The sequence below is a fragment of the Chiloscyllium plagiosum genome, chromosome 15 (assembly GCF_004010195.1).
Source record: "Chiloscyllium plagiosum isolate BGI_BamShark_2017 chromosome 15, ASM401019v2, whole genome shotgun sequence".
NCBI lineage: Eukaryota > Metazoa > Chordata > Chondrichthyes > Orectolobiformes > Hemiscylliidae > Chiloscyllium > Chiloscyllium plagiosum.
In genome coordinates this window covers 55549466-55573239 of record NC_057724.1, presented here as the reverse complement: position 1 = coordinate 55573239, position 23774 = coordinate 55549466, and the positions used below count along the sequence as shown (strand labels likewise).

Below are 23774 nucleotides of genomic sequence, written 5' to 3'. Positions count from 1 at the left end.
CCCCCACCCCCTCTCCGGCCTATCACCCTCACCTTAACCTCCTTCCACCTATCGCATTCCCAACGCCCTTCCCCCAAGTCCCTCCTCCTTTTATCTTAGCCTGCTTGGCACACCCTCCTCATTCCTGAAGAAGGGCTTATGCCCGAAATGGCAATTCTCCTGGTCCTTGGATGCTGCCTGACCTGCTGCGCTTTTCCAGCAACACAATTTTCAGCTCTGATCTCCAGCATCTGCAGTCCTCACTTCCTCCCTGGAGAGTCTTTTAGCAGAGTCCAGTTAGATCCAGCACATAGAGCATTAGGACATGCGGTGACATTGGCAACCAATGTGGTAGAACATTCTGATTCCCATCTGTTGAAAGTTTAGCTACATTTAATGTTCACAATTCAAAAAGATTTGGATAAACTTCTAAATGTCTTAGCCCCACACATGTATGCACAAATATTTTCCTATTGAGTACAGTACCCTACCTATAAAAGGGTTAAACAAAGAATTTTTATTAAGTTACATCAAAATCAGAAAGCAATTTAATATTATCCACTGTAACATTATCCTTTAACACGCCTCTTCCCAAATGTAGTCAATACATTGTGAGCCATTTCCAGATTGGCAAGTAAAGTTTTAAATGCAGTAAGTACTTCAATCTACATCCGAAGGCCTCTGAAGATTTAGGTTCCCCCAAATATCCGCAGTGACAATAATATGAAAATAAAGCAGTCTCGTACTTGCATGTTTTCAAAGAATGCCACTGATCATACCATCAATGCATAGAACAAAAAGTGGCTCTCAACAGAACACAGATTGAAAATTAACTGATCAGCATTAAATTGGAAAAGGCTTTTTTTTACACCAAGCACAGTAATTGTGCAGAGTCAATTAATAGAAGAGGTCAACAAAGTTCAAAAATAAATTGGTTAAAAGAAAAATCAACCAGATGGATAAGAGAAAGAGATCAAGAGAAGCTGACTCTTCGGTACTTTGGATAATAATATGTGAAATTCACATTTTTGTATAGAGAGCTGTGAATACTTAGTTCATAATTCTTATATCTCAGAATGTAATTATTCATTTTAAGGATGTATCAAAGCTTCCATTTCTTGAACTTCATGCAGAAATTGGAAGCATCTGATTAAGAAATTGAAGAACTGAAGAAGTAACCCCAAATAACTTCAATTGAAATAACCTTAAAGGTTAATACACTTAAAAGATTGTGGCTACATTAACTGAAGAGCTTAACAGCTAGAAAAGCAAGATCATAAACATCATGCATGCTTACTTAGCTAAAGCACCAGAGATGCGACATTTGCAGGTACTTCCACTGAAGAATAAGTTATCCATGTGGCTGCCAAAATTAAGGAAAACTTTGAAATTAAAGTGCAGTTCATTTGCATCTTTACCTAGGCACACGTCAAGATGTCACACTGTCAATGGAAGTAGATCAGACTTAGTAAACGTCTCTGTTGGAATTTATATCTGTGAATTCAGTTAGAGCATAGCCATCAGGAAAGACTGGATGATATTTGGAAAAGCGACTAAGAGTCTTTGTCACATTTGGGTTAACTGTAGATTGTGGTTTCATAGACGTCAAGAGATAAAGACAAACCTGAAGTACAGGAAGTGCTAGATTTATCACTAGGACGTAGCCTGAAATTCGGGGGCTAATATTCGGTATTAATCATAATTGGTAAGGGAACTAAGATTTATTTAACTGTAAGCCAAGGGAAAAGAAATCTACCGTAATCCTCAATAAAAGGTAGCAGGGCTTCTTGAAGTAATCAGCTTGATTGCAAATGGAAACTACAAAGTGGGCTATTGGAAATCAAAGATATTTTCTGATGTTTTAAACCACTACATGAGCTGCGGGCAATCATATGCTTGAACTGTGGAATTTGGAATTTAGGTTGGTGAAGAAATTAGAGGGTCAACTAACTGAAAGATAAGAGAAGGATCCCAATGGACCCCCAACATACCTTGGAGAATAACTGAAATACTGAAGAGAAATCAATGACTCTGATGGAATGTGAATCAACTGAGTTGGTTCCAAGCAAAGTGAAAAATGTGGTGCTGGAAAAACACAGCAGGCCAGGCAGCATCCGAGGAGCAGGAGAATCGACATTTCGGGCATAAGCCCTTCTTCAGGAATGAGGAATGCTCATATATCAGTTTAAATCAGAAATCTTTACAAATTATATTAAGTTAGTCATGCATGTACCATATGTTTAATACCCCTTTATATATAAATTAAAGTTTGTTTCTAGTTAAAAAGTGAAAGATCTTATGGCTTAGTTCATTTGGCTAATTATTGGGTGTTTGAATTCCTTCTTCAAGTGTCAACAATCCCTAACAAGATCTTAACAGGTGAACTGAAGCTGTTATTTTCATACTTAAACTGACTCATCACATTGTAGGTGCAGCTTCCAAAGAAATCGGTCAAATTGCCTCAAAGGCAAATTGTTGATGACTGAACCACACAAGGAACTGCATGTGCAAGTCTTCTAAAATCTAACTCTGTCTTTAATAGTGTTTCAACCTGTAACAAGGATTAACCTCCCTTGTGACAAGGAAAGCTGCTGTGATATAGTAGCTTTATACAAAAGCGAAGTCCTACAGGTGCTGCAAGAAATATTCAGCTGGTCAGCAACATCTTTGTACTGAGAAATGACGTTAAAGTTTCAGGTCAATGACCACATATCAAAATAGAAACAAAAAAAAAGGGTTTTATACAATTTCAAAAAGCAGGCAAAGGCAAGTCAAAAAGAGTGGTTTGTGTGAATAACAGGAGCACCTTATTATCACAGCAATTCGTTCTTTTTTTGCAATTATAACAGTGCCACAGTAAGAGAGACACAGAAAAAAGAAACATATAGCAGCAGTAGGCCATTCAGCCATTTGAGTCTGCTCTGCCATGCAACATGGCTGGTCATCCAACTTTGTATCCTGCTCCCATTCTCTCCACATTCTTTGATCCCTTTAGTCCTAGGAACCATACCTAACTCATTGAAAACATTCAATATTTTTGTCTCAAAAGTGTCAGAGTGTTCCACAAGTTTACCACTTTCAAGGTGAAGAAATTCTTCCTCGTCTCTGTCCTCAAAGGCCCATCATTATCCTTAGATGAGACCCCTGGTTCTGGATTCCATGTTCATTGAGAACATCCTTCCTCCATCAATCCTGTCTAATCCTGTTAGGATATTATAGGTCTTGATAAGATTCCTCCCTCAGTTCTGGCATTCCAGGAATCAGGAGAAAGTGTGGGCCGCAGAAAAGCACAGCAGGTCAGGCAGCATCCAAGGAGCAGGCATAAGCCCTTCATCAGGACATCAATTCTCCTGCTCCTCGGATGCTGCCTGACCTGCTTTGCTTGCCCATCATCACACTCTCATCCCATGAATTAGATTAGTAAACCTTTTTTACACTCCCTTAGTCCAGAATATCATTCCCCAGATAAGGAGAACAAAACTGCATACAATACTCCAGGCGTGGTCTTACCAATACCTTGTACAGTTGCAGAGAGACATACCTGTGCCTGTACTTGAATCCTCTCACTGTGAAGGCCGACATACCATTTGTCTTCTTCAATGCCTGCTGCACCTACACGTTTACTTTCAGCGACTGGTGCACGAGAACTCCCAGGTCTCACTGCACCAATCCCTTCCCAAATTTCACAATTTAGATAATAATTTGCCTATCTTTGCTACCAAAGTGGAAACCCTCACAATAATCCACATTACACTGCATCTGCTACGTATTTGCTTACTTAACTTGTCCAAATCACACTGAAGCTTCTTTGCATCCTCCTCACAGCAGTCCCTCCCACCCAGCTTTGAATCTTCTGCAAACATAGAGATATGACCTGTGGCTGCCTCATCCAAATCATTAACTATTACATGAATAGCTGGCGTCCAAGCGCTGATGGCTGTATTACTCTATGTCACTGCCTGAAACTCTGGTGGGGTGGTGGGGTTGGGGGAGAGGGGATGGATTGAACTTGTTCAATCCTACTGTTTTCTGTCTGCCAACCAGTTCTCAGTTCATTTCAGTGCATGACTTCCAACCCCATGCACGTTCATTTTGAATGCTAATCTCTACTGAAGGACCTAATTGAAAGCCTCCCAAAAATCCAAGTAAACATCATCCATCGCCTTCCCTTTTCTTTGTTCGGTTGGGAGATGTGGGCATTACTGGCTGGCCAGCATTTATTGCCCATCCCTAGTTGCCCTTGAAGAGATTTTATAGAGATTGGCTCAACTGAATGGCTTGCTAGGTCATTTCAATTAAGAGTCAACCACATATGTGGGTCTGGAGTCACGTGAGGATGGCAGATTTCTTTCCCTGGAGGACATCAGTGAACCAGATAGGTTTTCCGACAATACTCATCCATGGTCATCAATAGATCCTTAATTGCAGGTATTTTCTGTTGAATTCAAATTCCACTATCTGCTGTTAGCAGGATTTGAATCAGTGTCCCCAGAACATTAGCTGAGTCTCTGGATTAATAGTCTAGTGATAATACCATGAGGCTATCGCAGCTCCCTTATTCACTTTATTAATTACATTCTCAAAAATTCCAGCAGATTTGTCAAGCTTCACTTCCCCTTTGTAAATCCATGCTGACTGTCTGATCCTTTCATTCTCTTCCAAGTGCTCTGTTATTACATCTTTTATCATGAGCTCTAGCATTTTTCCTCACTGCCAGTGTTAAGCTAACTGGTCTATAACCCACTGCTTTCTCTCTGCATTTCTTCTTAAAAAGTGGGATTACATTAGATACAGGAACTGTTCCAAAGTCCATGGAACTTTGGAAGATGACCACTAGTGCATCTGCTATTTCTATGGCTACTTCTTTTGGTACTATGGGATGAAGCTTATCAGCCCCTGGGGATTTATCTGTCTTTAATCGTTAGTTTCCCCAATACCATTTCTCTACTTAGAACTTCTGTCCATTTCTCCTTCCCATTAGAACCCGAGTTCCCCATATTTTTTGGGATGTCAAATGTGTCTTCTTTTGTGAAGGCAGAACCAAAGCATGTATTTAATTGATCTGCTATCTCTTTGCTCCCATTATAAATTTCTGTTTCTGACTGTGGAGTACTTATATTCATCTTTACTGTTTTTTCTCTTCACATACCTATAGAAGTGTTTACTATCAGTATGTATATTTCCTAAAAGTTGATTCTCATACTCTATTCTCTCTCTCTTAATCAGTCTTTTTTTCTCCCTTTGCTGGATTCTAAACTGCTCCTAACCCTCAAGTCTTTTGCTTTACTTAGTCAATTTGTACACCTCTTCCTTGGGTTTAATACTGTCCCGAATTGGCCTAGTTTTTCATGGTCTGAGCATGTTTCCCTGTTTCTTTTTTTTGCCAGACCAGAATTAATAACTTTTGTAATTATCCATGCACTCTTTAAATGTTTGCCATTGCCTATTTATCAACGTTCCTTTGAATAATGATCCCCAATTTATCATACCACCTCATACCATTTACTTAAATTCAGTGACACAAGTGAAGAATTTCTGACTCTTCCTTAACAAGAGGAAATGGATATTATGCCATACTGAACATGATATAAATGGAAGTAAATTTTACTTTTGAAAGATAAGCTCATTGAAATACCTGGATCATTGGTTAAATTAAACCAATGGGCTTACTAAATCCAGTTCAGGTTCATCATGACAAATAAAAAGGGATTGTGTCCACCGCAGCAGTGACAGACCAGTGGGTCTACACTCACTTTTTGAAACTTGGTGAGAAATGGAAATGAAGACGGAAGAGACAGTATTAGAGGTCATTACCTTTTTCCAAAACATCTTTTTTGTAACATGCTATTCTGTTTTGGATATACACGGTTATTCCTTCTGAGGAAGGGTCACTTGACCTGAAACGTCAACGCTGATTTCTCTTCACAGCTGCTGCCAGCCCTGATAAGCTTTTCCAACAACTTCCATTTTTGTCTGATTTATAACATCCACAGTTCTTTCAGTTTTTACTGCTTTTCCTTGCTTCACTTTCACTCGGTTAAAATCTGTTGGAGGTTTCTAGCCTGAAACAACACTGTGGGAGCACTGTCACCATATACTACCACAGTTCAAAACCAAGGCCCCAGCACAACCTGCATAAGGTAATAAAGGATGGGCATTAATCACCAATCATTCCAGTGATATCCACAAGCTAAGAATTACATTTATAAACTGGGCTAGTGTCAGTACAGAGGTAAGGACGGGGTCTTTGGATCATTGCTACTCATATGATATTTAATTTTCTTATGACAGGATACTGAAAAACATGGTGACTTTAGAACAAATGGCTTCACATATTCAAGCAAGAATGAAATTAAAAACTATGTCAAAAGCCAGACTTTTGAGGTTTAGTTTGCATTTTTTAAATTTCCAGACTGCACACTCACAAACCAGACCGTCCAGCCCAAAGTTGGAGTAGATGACAACCCTGTAGGGGAGGGATTAAATTTCTATTTCCTATCATTACTTAAAACATGGATTGAAAATGTGTTGCTGGAAAAGCGTAGCAGGTCAGGCAGCATCCAAGGAGCAGGAGAATCAACGTTTCGGGCATGAGCCCTTCTGCAGGAATTCCTGAAACGTCGATTCTCCTGCTCCTTGGATGCTGCCTGACCTGCTGCGCTTTTCCAGCAACACATTTTCAGTCTGATCTCCAGCATCTGCAGTCCTCACTTTCTCCTTAAAACATGGATTACCAACATGAGCTCTGCATGGGTAGGGCAGTGCCCTTTCACCTCCAGTTCAGCTTAAAGTCTAGCACATGAAGAAAAGGCTTGAAGCAAATGTTGAAGCAGAAAAACAATGGTCACAGAAGGAACACAGGAGGAGTTCAAGAGTGAAACAACTTTGTAACTATAAGAGTAAGTGCCAACAGAGTGAGAAAATTGCAGTAAAACAAAGTTGAGTGTGCAAGCAAATACGTGAGAAGTTCACTGAAGATCAGTTTGACACACTGCCTAAGAGAGATTTGAAGGAGAGGACAAAGATCATGAAAGCAATTTGCTCGAGCATAAAAAGAACCAGTGTGATTTGGTAGGGAAAGAGTACTAGGAGTACAAGTCTTTATGCAAGTGCAGATATAGGCACTGAATGCATGCAATTCGTGGAGGATAGAAGTGGCAAGAGTGGCTGGGGCAGTGCATAAAACTTTAACAGCGATAGGGAACAAATCTGGCAATGACATTTAGTAATTTGATGGTGGGAAAGAATAACCTTAATAATGGAAAGGATTTGGAAAAGAAAGCTAAATTTGACCAACATATTAGGATTCAAAAGGAACCATGCCTGCACAGAAGAAATGAGATATACAATGACAGGACAGAAGCTCATCTTTCACGAGAACTTAACATCAGCTAAATTGAGGTTGATCTTAAAACAAGGGACTATATAAATCACCTAAACTGTATAATGTCACTCCACACCATAATCTACCAAAAAGAACTTGCCTCGCCATCTTATTATGAGTATCCTTGAAGCAGCATCAGTGTTTCTGGGAATCAAGGTAGAGTATTATATGAAAGTGTACATGTTTCTTACTTCACATACAACGTTTACTGACTAAGACAGCCATTCTAGTGAAATCAGAAGTGGAATGAAAGAATATTTCATTTTGTACCTCAAGCTGTTACAAACTTTGCTTGTATATAGCCTTAGGTATTGTATCAGGTCCAGTAAAGGTAGCCATTTCCATAAGTGGTCGGAGTAGTTTAAATTTAGGTATTAGCAAGTACTGACCAGAACTATTTTGTAGCTTAAACATATGAAGTATACTCCTGTGATCCCAACTGGATGATCATGCCTTTCGCATGTGAGCCATTCCAATCTTTTCAAAGGCATGCTGTGTAAATATTTGATAAGACTGGGCCAGATTTATTTCACAGTAAGTAAACATACATAGCAATAATTATGAGTGGACTCTGGGCAAATAAATTGTCTTTGTGAAATAACTGATGATGATAAACCCATAAAGTTTCTTTCATAAAAGTGTTTCATTTTGTTTGACTGAAAACAAAATCAATTTTGACTTGCCTATTTTTATTTTAACCTCTGGGTCTGTCAAATGACTGTCATTGAAGCAATCCTTTTTTATAAACTGTTTAGTGAATGTATGTATTCACAATTTTGATGTGAAGGTCTAATAAGATCGACCCATATCCAGGACCTCCCAACACAAAGGGTGTGAAGGGATACCAATCACAGAGAGGCTCGCAAATTGCGTATTGTTTACAATTACCAGAGGAAACAACTTAAGTGGAATGGTAACTAGTATTATAATAAAACTCCAGTGTGCGCTAATATTTTTAAATATGGGAACACTGGCCAAAAAATTCTAACAGTTACAATCCTCTTCAGCAAAATTTGTCAAAAATTCTTGAAATGTGACAAAAGCATACACTGAAAACACTCCAACTGCCAATATTTTAAACATTAATCTCGCAGCAGCAGGGCTAAAGGAAACAGGTGATCTTTAGTAAACACAGCTGACTGAGCAAAGAGCCTAATTCACACTTACGCTGCACAATGTTCGTACTTCATCACACAAAAATAACTTAAAGCATTTACAGACTTAACTGTTTCCAGAATTTATTTCTCCAAAACAATTTTATTTTCCTCAGGAGTCCGGGAAAGATACAATTCCCAAGGCTCTCTTTCTCACTCCCAATGCTTCCTTTACTGCTTTCTGCACTGACCCAGTTAGTTTTGGCCAGGAAACAACATTCCTTTTTTTTCCCCTGGGAAACCAAGAACTATAAAGGGACAAATCTGCTTTGGAGTTCAGGGAATAACTCAATTTATGATGGTCAGTATTACAATATTACCGTGTTAAAAATCACACAACAACAGGTTATAGTCAAACAGGTTTATTTGGAAGTACTAGCTTTCAGAGCGCTGCTCCTTCATCGGGTAGCTGTGGAACAGGATCATAAGACACAATTCAACATTCAGTTACCAATGTTGAGTTAGCTTATCTCAACTCAGGTACTGCAACTTGCCATACACCCATGGACCTTCTGGATAAAGGACTTGCTCTCCCTTAAAGGCTACTGCACCAAAGAGAAAGGAAGAAGAATAAGACTTCGACTTTGCAGAGCACAAACAGCTTCCTCAAAAAGCTTCCTGAAAGCTTGTACCATTGATACCATATCACAAACGAGTTCACTTGGTAGAATAATTACTGACTAAGTTGGCTGAGTCTTAAGGAACAGGGCTGCTAGATTGTGTCTGCAGCATGCAATGAGGTAACCAGAGAGAAAAAAAATCTACTTGACCTCATTCTCGAGAGTGTGGTGCTGAAAAAGCTGGAATGAGCTCATTCCTGATGAAGGCCTTATGCCCGAAACATCAATTCTCCTGCTCCTTGGATGCTGCCTGACCTGCTATGCGTTCTCAGCACCGCATTCTCGACTCTGACCTCCAGCACCTGCAGTCCTCACTTTCTCCTAGTTGATCTCATTCTCACCAACCTAACCACCCATCATGCTTGTGGTAGGAGTGACCAGTGCACCGTGTGCTTACACTGATAGTCCTATCTTTTGGATTGGGGGTAACCTCTGCAGAGTGCCTTGCGACAGCACCACTGTGATAAATGAAACAGACTTCAAGCAGATATAGCAACTCAAGACAGAGCATCAAAGATTGCGAAATTGTACTCAAACCAATTCTGGAGCCTCATATTCCAGCAAATCCCCACTCTCCCATTACAATCAAGCCATTGGATCAACTCTGTTAAAATGAACAGTGAGTACAAAAGGGGAATACTAGGAGCAGCACCAGACATACCTAAAAATGAAGTGTTAATCTGGTGAGGCTTCATATGACTACTTACATGCCAAACAGCAAAGGCAGGATGCAATATACCCAGATAAGCAATCCTACAACCAAATGATTAGATCAAAACTCCACAGTCCTGCCACACCTTTTCAGGAATACCGATGGGTGATTAAATAACTAACAGAATGCTCCACAAACATCCCCATCCGAATGGTGGGGACGCATAGCACATTTGCGCAAAAGTCAAGGCTGAATAATTGCATCTGGGAAATTAGATTAAGTGTCGGTAGATATGCAGTGTCAGACATTGAACGAGATATTTCACTATGCTCAACAAAGATATAATCCAGTGAGAAAGAGGCTGCAGGAAATGGGTGTGCCTGCGGTCTGTGGCTAAAGAAAGAAATTAAGGGCAGGATCAAGTTGAAAAAGAAGAGTCCAATTCTTCAAAGATTAGTGGAATGTCAATAGTAATAAAGACTTAGGCTCCAGAACTATCCGTACACCCAGCCACTCAGTTTCAGTACAGCCATAGCACTTACATCCACCAGCAAGATGGAAAATTGCCCAGACGCATCCTGCCCACAAAAAGCAGGCCATGTCCACCCAGACAACTACCACCCTGTCACTCTATTCACACTCATCAGTAAAGTGAGGAAAGGGGTCACCAATAGCATTGTCAAGCAGCACTTGCAAAGAATTAACCTGATTAGTGATGGGGAAGAGTAACTGTCCTTAGTATCAAGGAGCATTTGATAGAGAATGGCATCAAGGAGCCCTAGCAAAGCTTATGTCAATGACAGTTGGGGGAATCTCTCCGTTTATTGGAGCCACACATAGCACAAAGGATTCTGATTGTGATTGTTGATGGTCAGTCCCCAGACATTTCTGCAGGAGCTCCTCAGGGTAGTGTCCTACGTCCAGCCACCTTCAGCTGCTTCAATGATCTTCCCAAAATCAATAAGTTAGAGCTGGGAAGATTTGCTGCTGACTGCGCAATGTTCAGTGCTATTCACAACACCTCAGATTTTGAAGCAGTACATATGTAGTAAGACCTGGACAATATCCAATGTGGCAAGTAAAATTCATATTGCAGAAGTTGGAGAAGGTCATTGCCTGGCACAAGGGAAAATATAAACAATTGTTCCTTGACACTGAATGGCATTACCATTGCTGAATTCCCCATATCAACTTTCTAGTTATTACCATTGACCAGAAACTGAAGAAACCATCCATACAAATATTGCAGTGAAATGACCAGGTCAAGGCTAGGAAATCTGCATGTAACTCACTTTGACCACCACCCCCCGCCCCCAATGCCTGTAAACCATCGACAATTAACAGTCAAGAGTGATATGGAATACTCCCCACTTGCCTGGATAGGTGCAGCTCCAACAACACTCCAGAAGCTTCACACCATTAAGGACACAGCCCACTAAAATAGTACACCATCTATCACCTTCAACATTCACTCCCTTCATCATTGAAGCAACTGTATGCATCATCTACAAGATGCACTGAAGTAATTTATCAATGCATGTCTGACAGCACCTTCTAAACTCATGACCCGTACCACCTAAAAACCAAGGGTAACACATGCAACGGGGACACCAACACTTGCAAATTCCCCTCCAAGCCACACACACCATCCTAACTTAGATTCCCCTTCCTAACAGGATTGTGTGTACTCCTACACCCAAAGGTCTGCAGCACATTAAAAAATGAAGTTTACTACCACTTTCTCTAGGGTAACTGGGGATAGGTAGCTGACTCAGCTAGTGTCACCCATATCGTGACCAAGTAGAATTAAAAAGGCTGACTGCCACCATCATCTGCTTACTCCAGGATGGCATGCAAGCTATGATCCTCACCAACAGAACAACTGTAAACCCTACCGTAATGAAGAGAACTGTCAAACAAGGTCATGTCATTACACTCTCCTCTTTATTTTCCTCATTGTAATCCTGGACCTCAACTCTAAGAGATTTTCAAAAGAAAAGAACTGAGGAACTGATCAACTTATGCAACATTCAATGCAAAATTAAAATCATTTCAATTTCACCATGTAATAGTGATCCACATACTCTTATATAAAACATGCACATGTACCAGGGATCTCAATGCATTGGTGAATCATCATTAATGGTCCTTTGCAAGATCCTTCAAATCTGTTGCCAAAGAAAACACTCCAAAATTGAGGCACAAATCACTTAAAATCAATTTAACTGTTTAGGAAATGTTGTTTTCTATGCCTGACACCCTACTTGGAACTCAGTTTCAGCAGGTGAATCCCATGAAGACACCAGAAATGTTGCAGGAAAGAGCTCAAAGATTCTTCCAAGAGGTCAAACACTCTCACAGACACAATGGGGATCCTGGCTTGTGACTGACCAAAATAGAGAAAGCAACAAGCACAGAAAGACTTTGACATGGATGTTTAGAGGAATGTTTTTTCAATTTCCTCAATTAGAGGGAACATACAGATCTCTAACCAATCTATCTATCCAATGTTTCAAGCATCACCTACACAGTGTACGTGGCAGAGTCTGCTGCTCACACATGGGACTAATCAGTCATCTCAAAGTTCACCAAACCAGATAGTAGCAAGTCATCCTCAATCCAAGAGGCCACCCAAGAAGATTACAATGACTTTCTAGGCTGTACAGAAAACGTTAATGGACTACTCTATTAAGTTGATATATCTCCACTTACTAAAACAAGCATGCAATCTTACCAGAATTTAGTTCAAGAAGCAGAAAAAAAAGTCAAAGCAAGAGCTGTATTAAGACTTTTAGTGTGCTTCCTTGACTTCCGCATAAGTAGAGATCTAATTGATTCATTAAAACATTCCTCCATAATTTTTGTAAGATTTCAGATGAAGCCATTGGCAACCTAATGAACCTTTTTGAACTATCTCCAATGCTAGTATATCTTTCCTTAGATCAAGGGATCAAAACTGTTCACAATATGCTAGCTATGGTGTAACTAGTACTCTGTATAGTTTTAGCAAGACTTGCTGATTTTTATGCTTCATTCTCTTTGAAACTTAGGTCAACATTCCATTTGCTTTCCCTATTCCCTGCTGAACTTGCATGCCTTGTTTTTGATTTAGGCACAAGGATCCATCCCCAATTCCCTGTGCTGCAGTACCTGTCCATTTAAATAATGTTCAGCTCTTCTATTCTTTATCAAAGTGAATAACCTCACATTTTCACATTATATTCTATCTGCCAAGTTTTTGCCCACTTACTTAAACCTACTTCTCTCTGGAGAGTCTGCGTCATCCTTGCTCCGTGCCTTCCCACTTACTTTTGTGTCATCAACAAACTTGGCTATAATGCATTCATGTTCATTATCTAACTCATTCATATAATGTCTATTATAAATAATTACAGCCCCAGTACTGATCCCTGTGGCTAGTTACAGTTAGTCACTAGTCACAGGTTACCATCCTGGAAATTTTTCCTTCATCCCAACTGTCTTATACATTAGTTAGCCAATTCTCAATCCATGCCAACACACTACCCCAAAACCATCGGCTATTATTTTAAGAGGCCCTATTTGCAGTACCTATCAAACGCCTTTTGGAAATCCAAATACAGTATGTTGCATGCACATCCTCCCCTTTATCGATCCTACTTATTACTTCAAAGAATTTTATTCAATTTGAGAGGCATGATTTCCCCTTCATGAAGCCATATGAACTCGGCTGAATAACTTTATGTATTTTGAAAGGCTGTGTATTACAACCTTAATAATAGAACATAACATCTTCCTGCAATTGTCTTTCTTTTGTCTCTTTCCCTTTTTGAATTCGGTGTAACATTAGCAGTTTGAGAATCTAAGGATTCTTGGAAGATTATGACCAGTGCATCCACATCTGTAGCTACTTCCTTTAATATCCTAGGATGCAACCTATCTGGTCCAGGGAACTTATCCACCTTTACCCTCATTCGTTTCCCCACTACTTATTCTCCATTGGTAGCTGATGTATTTATTTTCTCTTCAGCTCCTTGATTATTTAGTATTTTTGAAATGACACTCACAGGTGTATTTCATTATATAACAGTAACACACTATTTTCTTCCCACTCTCTCCTAGTTTTCAAAGTTTGCAGAAAACAATACGCACGTACACCTGGGTTTATGGTGTTTTCCCTCACTAGTGTGAATCTGAAGTTGTGAGGTGATTTCTCTTTATAGATTTAGAATACAACGACACCAACAAAATACAAATGAACTTCATAATTAGTTTGGCAAAATGCACAATTTCACAAATACCACATTTTTCGTTTGCTTTCTCCTATCACAAATCATATTAAAATTGCTTTACAATAACTTGTATTCATGTAAAGCATCTTGAATACAGGAAATATTCCAAGATGTCTGATGAAGGACTGAAACAAAATATGACATCAACTCAATGAAGCTTCGTGTAAAAGAATCCAGTTTGAAGCACCACAAAATACAGGAGTTGTAGAGGTGCAAAGAAATTTGGAGAGGGAATTGCAGACTTTGAGTCCAGATACTAAAGGCATCCAGATACTGAGATGTTTGATTAACCAGGAGTCGATGTAAGTCAGCAAAGATCGTGAATACAATTTGGTGAGCAATTGGACATGATAGCAGAGTCCTGATGCCCTGAGGTTCACAGATCCCAACTATTGACACATACTTCTGAACACAAAGTTATCACCAAATACCTTTCACAGACTGGTGAGATTTCCATCTCAAATTTAAATTTAACAACTGACAGAATTCATTATCATAGCCTTGCATTATTCTTCTACAGATAATTGCTCCTGAACATTCGCAGCCTTAAGGTGGAGAAAGCACATTGCTTGCAATCAACTTATCTCAATGATTTCAAGTTTTCCTAGCTGCTAGTTGGATGAGTGTTCCTTTGTTAATAGTTTTGAAGCACTTCTCTCTTCTTTGCAGCCTCTTTCTTCTCTTCCCTTGTAACCTCCCTCTCTCCTGTGTTTTCAGCTTTCTTGTGGCCACCCATCTACTCCCAACCCTACCATTTCCCCAAATTTCCTTGTGGTATCCCTGCAACCTGGTTGCAGATAGAAGGTTCCGCAGCAGAAATAAGGCACTCAGCAAGACAGCAGCTGGGTTCTGAACCTCAAAAACACCCTCCATCCAACTCCCTCTCTCAGACAGTACCTCCCCCATCACCAGGATTTACCTAACCTCTCCTTCCAATTGCACATTTTCATTTGTTGTTGTTAGGTTTACTGGTGATTTGATCAGCTGCAAGCACAAAGAAAATATCCATGTAATTCAAAGAGCTGCTTCTTACCCTTTACTTCCATACTATTTGTAGGGGCAACTTTTCTCTAATCAGCCCGTGACTGAACTTTCCTGAGCATTTGCAGGTCTTCAGGATGGACTCGTTTTGAGCATTGAGTAATGCAGGAAACATGGTAACCATGTGATGATGACCAGAGAAGGCTTTGGGAAGTTGATTAAGGGATAACCATTGGCCAGACACCTTCCTCCTCTTTTGAATAAACTAGTTACATGATGAAGGAGCAGTGCTCTGAAAGCTAGTACTTCCAAATAAACCTGTTGGACTATAACCTAGTGTTGTGTGATTTTTAAACAAGAAAATCTAATGTTGTTAGGAAAACTACAATATGAAAGAGAGGAAATTCTGCTCCAGCTATGAAGAGTCCTGGTTAGACTACATCTAGAGTACTGCATACAATTCTGGGCACTAAACCTTCAAAGGATATGGTGACCTTGGAAGGCATGCAGGGCAGATTAACCAAAATGTGATCAAAGCAGTAGAAAAATGGGTCATTCCTATATAAAGCAACAGAGACACAATCAATAAATAAACTTAAATTGGAGTCTGATAGATTTTTATTAGACAAGCAAATACAGAGTTATTGAGCCAAAACAGGTGGATACAGCTCAGTTATAAATCACTCAGAATGCTGGAACAGGCTCAGGAGCTGAATAGCCTACCTCTCTAAGGTGGAAGTGGGTACTGCAGATGCTGGAGATTAGAGTCAAGATTAGAGTGGTGCTAGAAAAGCACAGCAGGTCAGGCAGCATCCAAGGAGCAGGAAAATTGACGTTTCGGGCAAAAGCCCTTCATCAGGATTTCTTGACTACCTCTCGAAGGTTCACATTTACAACATCTTAAAATCTTTACTGAGTTAATTCCTCAAAGAAAAGCAATTAGAGATTGATTCAAAGGAAAGATTGATACCTGAAGTGTCAACTGAATTATAATTTTCTTCAAAGGTAACACCCAATTTGCTCATTATCTCAGTAGTTTCACTTTTTAAGATAATGGTCTTTGAATTTATAGCACAATATTTGTTCAGAAGACTAATGCACCATATTTTATTAACAAATAGCACAGCTGTGCTCTTCAGTGAGGACTGGGTCATAAAGAGCTGTGCTGAGTTAGACCCTAGGTGCCCATGTGGAGTGAACTGACAATTAATATATCATACAGCCACTATAGGCCTCAAATATCTAGAGGTTTAGGAAATATTAAACAAAAATCAGCCCAGGTACCGGTCTCTGATCATAATCAAGTAAATATTGTAGAAAATGTACACATATGGTTCCAGAGTAAAACAGAATTAAATTCAGCTGGGATATCTTCAAAAATAAGTAATGCTCAACATGTACTGTCTGGGCTCAAACCTGAAGAATGGCCATTTAAACAAGCTCAAAGATGTCTAGGATACATCATGAACTAGGACCTACAGTAAGAAAGAGAAAAGTGAAAAAGGGAAAATAATGTATAGTTTATTTATTACAAGAAAACATATTTTTCACAATATGCCATTTTTTAAAAAATGATCACTATAACTTTGCTCTTGGCCTTTGCAAATGTACTTACTTATTAATATCAATCTGGCAGTGCCAGAAGAGAATTCTGGTTGCTAAGTGACCAAATCAGGTTAAATATTTTTGCACACAATTCCACCATCAGAAAGAACTCCACCATCCCTCCAGAAACACATGCATACACTGCAGAACAGACATCTTTTTTCTACTAACACTTTGCAATAGTTAGACTGCAACACCTCATTAACAGGATATTTTACAACATTGCAAACAGACCATTAACAGTCTGTCTAGATTTTGAAAGCGGAATGTCAAACACTGAGGAGGAGGAACAGAGGAGAAATATTTTCCAGGGATAGAAGCCAGCACACACTTAAAACAGCATGGCTGTTAAATAATACTGCATGACTTGGAGCAGAAGAGGGCATGGAAAGAATACTGAATAAGTCAACGTAAAGAGATTTCAAAGGAAGTGAAATCTACCCTGAAAGGTTCAAGTGTCACACAGGACCCAAAAACATTTAAAAATGAAAAGCAAAGACCGAAGTCTAGGAGCATAACATAATCATTGGTCATACATTCACTTTTTCTTCCTGGATTACACCCTCTTTCCAACAAGGTGGCAGGAGGATACCAGAAGATCCAGATTGATTAAATCATTAGAACCAAGCAATTAGAGACATGTGAATCTGGTTATATAAATATTTCTGAGAATTTATGCAAAATATTTACAGAACATGAAGGATGAATCCCACTTCAAGCCAAAGAAGCCATTCTATGGCAACAACTTTATGCCTTTTTCCAGTGGAAACTCATATTTTAATGCCACATATACAACTACTTCATAATGTTGTATGTGCAAAGTGATTCTAGACATACCCTGCAAAGCAAATACTATATTTTCAATAAGAGAAAACTGGATTACATACAAGAACAAAGCAATTTAAGTTCAGGTTCAGAAGGCATTAAAAGCAGCAGCACAAGTGGATAAGCCGCAAAATATAGTGGGTTGTGTGAATAGAAGTTTTGACCAGACATCTAGTCCCATTTGTTAGCATTTAGCCCAAACACTTCCTCCAAATGCTTCCTATTCATATACTTATCCGGATGCTTTTTAAATGTTGTAATTGTACCCACCTCCACCACTTCCTTTGGCAGCTCATTTCACCCTCAACATGAAAAAGTTACCCCACCCCCACAGAGTCCTTTTTAAACTATTCTTCCTCTCAACTTATACACATGTCCTCTAGTTTTGCACTCTCTCACCCCAGAGAAAAGACCTTGTCTGTTTACCCTATCCATGCCCTCATGATTTTATAAACTTCTGTAAGGTCACCCCTTAACCTCCAACACTCCAGTGAATAAAAAATTCCCAGTCTATTCAGCCTCTCCTTATAACTGAAACCATCCAGTTCTAGCAAAATCCTTGTAAATCTTTTCTGCACTGTCTCAACTTTAACAACATCTTTCCCATAGAATCATGACCAGAACTGCACACAATATTTGAAAAGTGGCCACATCAATGTCCTATACAGCTACAAAATATTGCAGTTCATACACTCAATGTTATGACTCATGAAAGCAAGTGTACCAAACACGTTCTTCACCACCCTGTCTTCCTGCAATTCCACTTTCAAGGAACTAAGCACCTGCATCCCTAGGTTTCTTTGCTTGGCAACACATCGCAGGACCTTACTATTAACTGTATACATCCTGCTCTGATTTGCCTTACCAAAATGCAACACCTCACAATTATTTAAATTAAACTCCATCTGCCACTCCTCAGCCCATCAGATCAAGGTCCCATTGTACTTGAAATAACTTTCTTCACCATCTATTTTGGTGTCATCTGCAAACTTACTCACCATACCTCTTGTGTTCACATGCAAATTGTTTATATAAATGACAAAAAGCAGTGGACCCAGCACCGATCCTTGTGGCAAACCTCTGGTCACAGGCCTCCAGTCTGAAAAACAACCTTCTACCACAACCTCTGTCTCCTACCTTCAAGCCGATTTTGCATCCAATTCACTAGCTCTTCTAGATCCCATGTGATTTAACCTTACTAACCAAGCTACCATGCAGAAACTTTTTAAATGCTTTGTTCAAGTCCATATGGACAACATCCACTGCTCTGCCCTCATGAATCTTGTCACCACTTCAAAAAACTTTAATCAAGTTTATGAGATGCAATTTCCCATACACAAAGCCATGTTAACTATCCCTAATGAGTCCTTTCGAAATGCATAACTTGCTGAGTCAAAAGCCTATTTTCTATATTACAATTTCTATATTTCCTTTGCTAACTGGTCTTATGGAAAGGAATGTAAAAAAAGTTAAGATGCAGCTGTGAATGCACACAAAAGCTTGGTCTGGTCACAACTGGTATACTGTATCCAGTTTTAGACTTGTTCCCCTTTCCTACACCTCTCTCCCCACCGCTCAACTCCAACCAGTAAAAGAACTTGACTCAAAAGAGAGGATGCAGTTCAGAATCACTATTTTGAGAAAATAATTGAAAACCTGTTTTTTTCCCCCAATTAAACACATGAAGTAAATTGATAGATGTGCAACAATTAGGAAGAGCTACAAGTTGGAACCAAGATGGAACAGAGTTGAAACAATTTTTTTCCTGAGATTCGGGAACCAAGTTGAAGTAATTTAGGACTCAGAGCAGAAGAAAACATTTGCTTGAGATCTGTGAAGCTCTAGATTGCATTACCAGAGTTTGTGTTTAAAGCAGAGACTATTTAAGAATAAATTATCCAGGTCTATCAAGGAATGAGGTATGTAGCCATAAAGTAAACTAATGGATCGGAACCACTAATTAAGTGGAGGACAGACACCTAAATAAACTGAGCCAAATATCATTTTGATTATTTTATTTTTGACTTGCGTTCCTTCCTATTTTCTTCTATTACTTGCTAATAACTCTTTATAAACCCTCAGTCTATTTTTCAACCATCTCTTTTGTCATATTCTTCATATTTTGCTGAATTTGCTTCAACGCTGGACTCTGATTTCTCATAACTGAGAAGGCTCTACCCACACAAAAAAAAACTCAGCTATTGTTGAAGCACTTTATTTCTTGTGAGATTACTTCAAGTTTGTATTGGCATAATCTTTTGCTTAAAAATTCCCTTGATTTAACCATCACTTAACCTGCTGTTTCCTCTCTAATTTATTTTGTTAAACTTTTTTTTTCTAATCAGATACCATTGTAAACTGAAAGATCATGGAAATTAGAACATATCACAATTTTGTTAGGGTTTTGTTATGTTCCCCCTACCTATTACATTATTGCATTGTAATATGTCCACTTCCTGGAAACAATTTTTCAGCACTGAAAAAGGCAATGCTAGAACATTGAAGGCCAGGGGCTGATGAAGCAGTAGAGAAATACACTCAAAATACCAATTAAAAATGCATTAAAAAATGTACACTAACGTCAGGTTTTACCGAGTACTTAAAACTTGCTTAAACTTTGCTCTCGCAGTTTAATCAGAATCTGAACTTCGTTTTAACAGTAATTTAACTGTAGGCATCCAAATTTCAGGACAGGTGTCAATGTCAACGAAGCCAAGCAATAATGGAAACTCAGGCAAGAGCTCTACAAATATTTTCACCCAAAGCTCCTATCTTTCCCTGATTTTTTTCTGCATTAATCCAAATTCTATTCAAATCAAATTGAACAAAAAGTTCAATACATGTGAAAAAAAATCAGTTGAATACTAGCGTGGACATTTTTTTTCAGCTTTGTCAAGGACAGTGAAGTAAAACTTCCCATTTAACAAAAGGCATTTGAAAACTGGAGTGGCACTCTACACATCCTGGGCTGGATGTTCATTTACCACTTTTAAAATACTATTCGTGAAAAATTATTACCTGTCTCCTTCTCATTTACTTTTCTTTTGCCAAAGTTCAAAGAAAATTCAATTCTTGTATGGTTGGAAAGGAATTTTAAGTTGTACGTAGTACAACATGCACTTCCAATCACTCGTTAGTGAGGACAACTCCATTGTCAAATAGTATCGCCTGCCTCACTGCTTAGTTCCTGTATGGAATAAACTACAACCTTCAGAATTGTCTTTAATTAAGTCAGAGCAAAGAACACTCAAATAAGTGAATTACCCTCATCATATCGACAGTGCTACCAAATTAGGTTTTGGTATAAGAAGTTTTGCAAAACTTTTTTTTCCCCCCCTTAAAAAGCAAACTGCATTCATTGATACAGAAAATATTCTGGAAGGGTTGTTCCTTTCCTCTCTCCCAATCCTTCACGTAAGCTTGGTAAAGTACTAGAAAATAGATTGCCATTGCTCCATACTTATTATGTACATCATAATTCAAATAGTTGGCTGCTGTGAAAAAAGTGTTATTCTAAGACGAATAAAACTCAAATATATGGGTTCCTTGTGTATTTCCAGCGCAATCACAAGCAGCCGGGCTAATACTGCAAGTTTGGAAAATAATTAGATAGAAATGCTGCAGCAAAATGAAACAACTGAATAAAATAATTTGGAAAAGGTCGATATTAATGAAAAGTTATCAGAAGGATGTACGGAAACTGAGGAATACATTAGACGGATACACAGCTTCTGGTTCAGGCGCGTGATCTAACGATACCATCAACCATTCACATTCCTGTGCCGGTGACAGGAAAGCTTGTGTCGGTCAAGAACTTACCGACTTCGGAGCTTTCTCAACGTTGCAAATGATCGGGCTGGGATTTTGCGATCATTCCTCCCACATCGCCACGTAGGGACATATCCTGCCAGGCACGGTGCCGGCTGTTTCTTCTGAGTTTGGCCACAATGTAATTCCCCGCCGCCCCCTTTCCACCACTTTTTGTTCTTCTTGAACAAGACGGAATGTTACACGTAACAACTGCAAATACAAGAATCCAGTACCTTATTTCCTGGCCCCGTGTAGAAATTCAAATTGGCGTATATGTCCGCTCTATAAATGAAGCCAGACATGAAACTCTTCAAGAATTCTCACAAGGCAAATCATACTTCTTTCTTGTTCTTCTCGTACTCGTTCTCCCTCCCCCTCCCATCTAGTTCCTTCCTCTTCCTTTAGGAGCCAAGCTGGTAATAATTATTAATCTGCTCTTGCTCATTCCGGGAGTATGATAGGAATGCAGGAAATGAACCTCCCATGGAAACCACAGCAACCACCAATAAAGCTCGCAAAAACTCCAAAGCTACTGGGACGCACAAAGAAAGTTAGTTTTGAACAAGATTTTAGTTTGGAAGGAGGCGGATTTGCAATACTTCTGCAAGGAATGGTGAAGGCGGGATATAGGAACGGAAATCCCGCCCACATACATCCCATTGGCAATCTACAGTCACAAGGTTTATCAGATTCGCTATTAGAAAGTCAATCTGTCAAGGCATCAACAAAGCTCTCAGTGTAGCCGCTTCCCATAATGATACATTGTCCCTTTGATAGCCCGCTTGGGCATCATTTCCAAATCAGCAGTATGCAGTTAGTAAAAAAAAGTTAAGATTTTGCCTGTCAATTTTAAACGACCTACTTAAATAAAATGCTGGATTAACCTTTCCACATTTTCAGACTCCAAAGTGGTAAACGGCAATGAACTAACAAGCGCCTTAAAAGAACCCTCTCCAGCCAAAAAAATTAAACTGCCTGCCCCACTTCGCCCCAACCCCTGTTTCCATCCAGAGCTGTCCAACAGCGGTTAAATATGCGAGCAATCTGAGCTAAACTTGGTTGCAAACATATAGAAGTGAATATACGGTTCGGTGAAAATGGTTAAAAGTTAGCATTGTGAAATTAGATCACAAATTTAGTCTCCAATATTTTGAACTGTTCACTACGTGAAAATATCACGGAGCTCTATGCACTTCTAGGTAAATTACTGACAACCACCAAAATCACAGGACCTGTACAGGCGGGATGTTCACTCCGCCATACACTATAGATTCCTCCATTCTAACTGTTCCCTGCATGTCTCAGTGGGCTTTGCCTCCACAGCTCAAAGCGAAGGGCCATTCCAGGGATCGCTTGTGTGGAGATCTTCCTGCCATTACTCCCTTCACCAGTTCGAACTTACGTCTCCTTGTCCTGACTGTGAAGTGCAATTTCAAATCAGAAGACACGAAATGGACTTTGTGACCAGATTGTGCGGTACTGTTTAAGGTCAAGGTTTTCAACTTTAATTTGACTCAATCTGCGTTTGTTCTACCCGTCCTGTCTCTAGAGTTAATATTGTTTGTTATGTTGATGTGACTGCTCATCGATTGAACAATAGACGCAAAGGTCACCTCGAGCTCTCTTTCAACTTCTATTTTCACACCATTCACGGACTACTTGATGCTCTGGCATAACTAAATTTATTTAGAGTCATAGAACATAGAACATAGAAGAATACAGCGCAGTACAGGCCCTTGGGCCCTCGATGTTGCGCCGATCCAAGCCCACCTAAACTACACTAACCCACTATCCTCCATATACCTATCCAATGCCCTCTTAAATGCCCATAAAGAGGGAGAGTCCACCACTGTTACTGGCAGGGCATTCCATGAACTAACGACTCGCTGAGTGAAGAACCTACCCCTAACATCAGTCCTATATCTACCCCACCTTAATTTAAAGCTATGCCCCCTTGTAATACCCGACTCAATACGCGGGAAAAGGTTCATACTGTCGACCCTATCTAACCCCCTAATCATCTTGTACACCTCAATCAAGTCACCCCTAAACCTTCTTTTCTCTAATGAAAACAGCCCCAAGTGTCTCAGTCTTTCCTCATACGATCTTCCTTCCATACCAGGCAACATCCTGGTAAACCTCCTCTGCACCCATTCCAGTGCCTCCACATCCTTCCTATAATATGGCGACCAAAACTGCACACAATATTCCAGATGCGGCCGCACCAGAGTCTTATACAACTGCATCATGACCTCAGGACTCCGGAACTCAATTCCTCTACCAATAAAAGCCAATACGCCATATGCCTTCCTCACCGCACTATTTACCTGGGTGGCAACTTTCAGAGATCTGTGTACATGGACACCAAGATCCCTCTGCTCATCCACACTACCAAGTATCCGACCATTAGCCCAGTACCCCATCTTTTTGTTACTCTTACCAAAGTGAATCACCTCACACCTACCTACATTGAACACCATTTGCCACCTTTCT

General features: G+C 39.5%; 1 protein-coding gene across 3 annotated transcripts in view; it reads right to left on the bottom strand.

Moving 5' to 3' along the window:
* The window catches only part of amot (angiomotin), a 129033-nt gene that overhangs the window by 52441 nt on the left and 52818 nt on the right, over positions 1 to 23774 (bottom strand). The window contains exon 1 of one of the 3 annotated variants that reach the window (XM_043704944.1): positions 21291 to 21943. The exons of 1 other annotated variant lie outside the window; for it this stretch is intronic. The gene's annotated coding sequence lies outside the window, so the exon portion shown is untranslated. Of the gene's footprint in view, positions 1 to 21290; positions 21944 to 23774 lie in introns of those variants that run through there. One more of the 3 variants, XM_043704945.1, reaches the window with a different exon arrangement.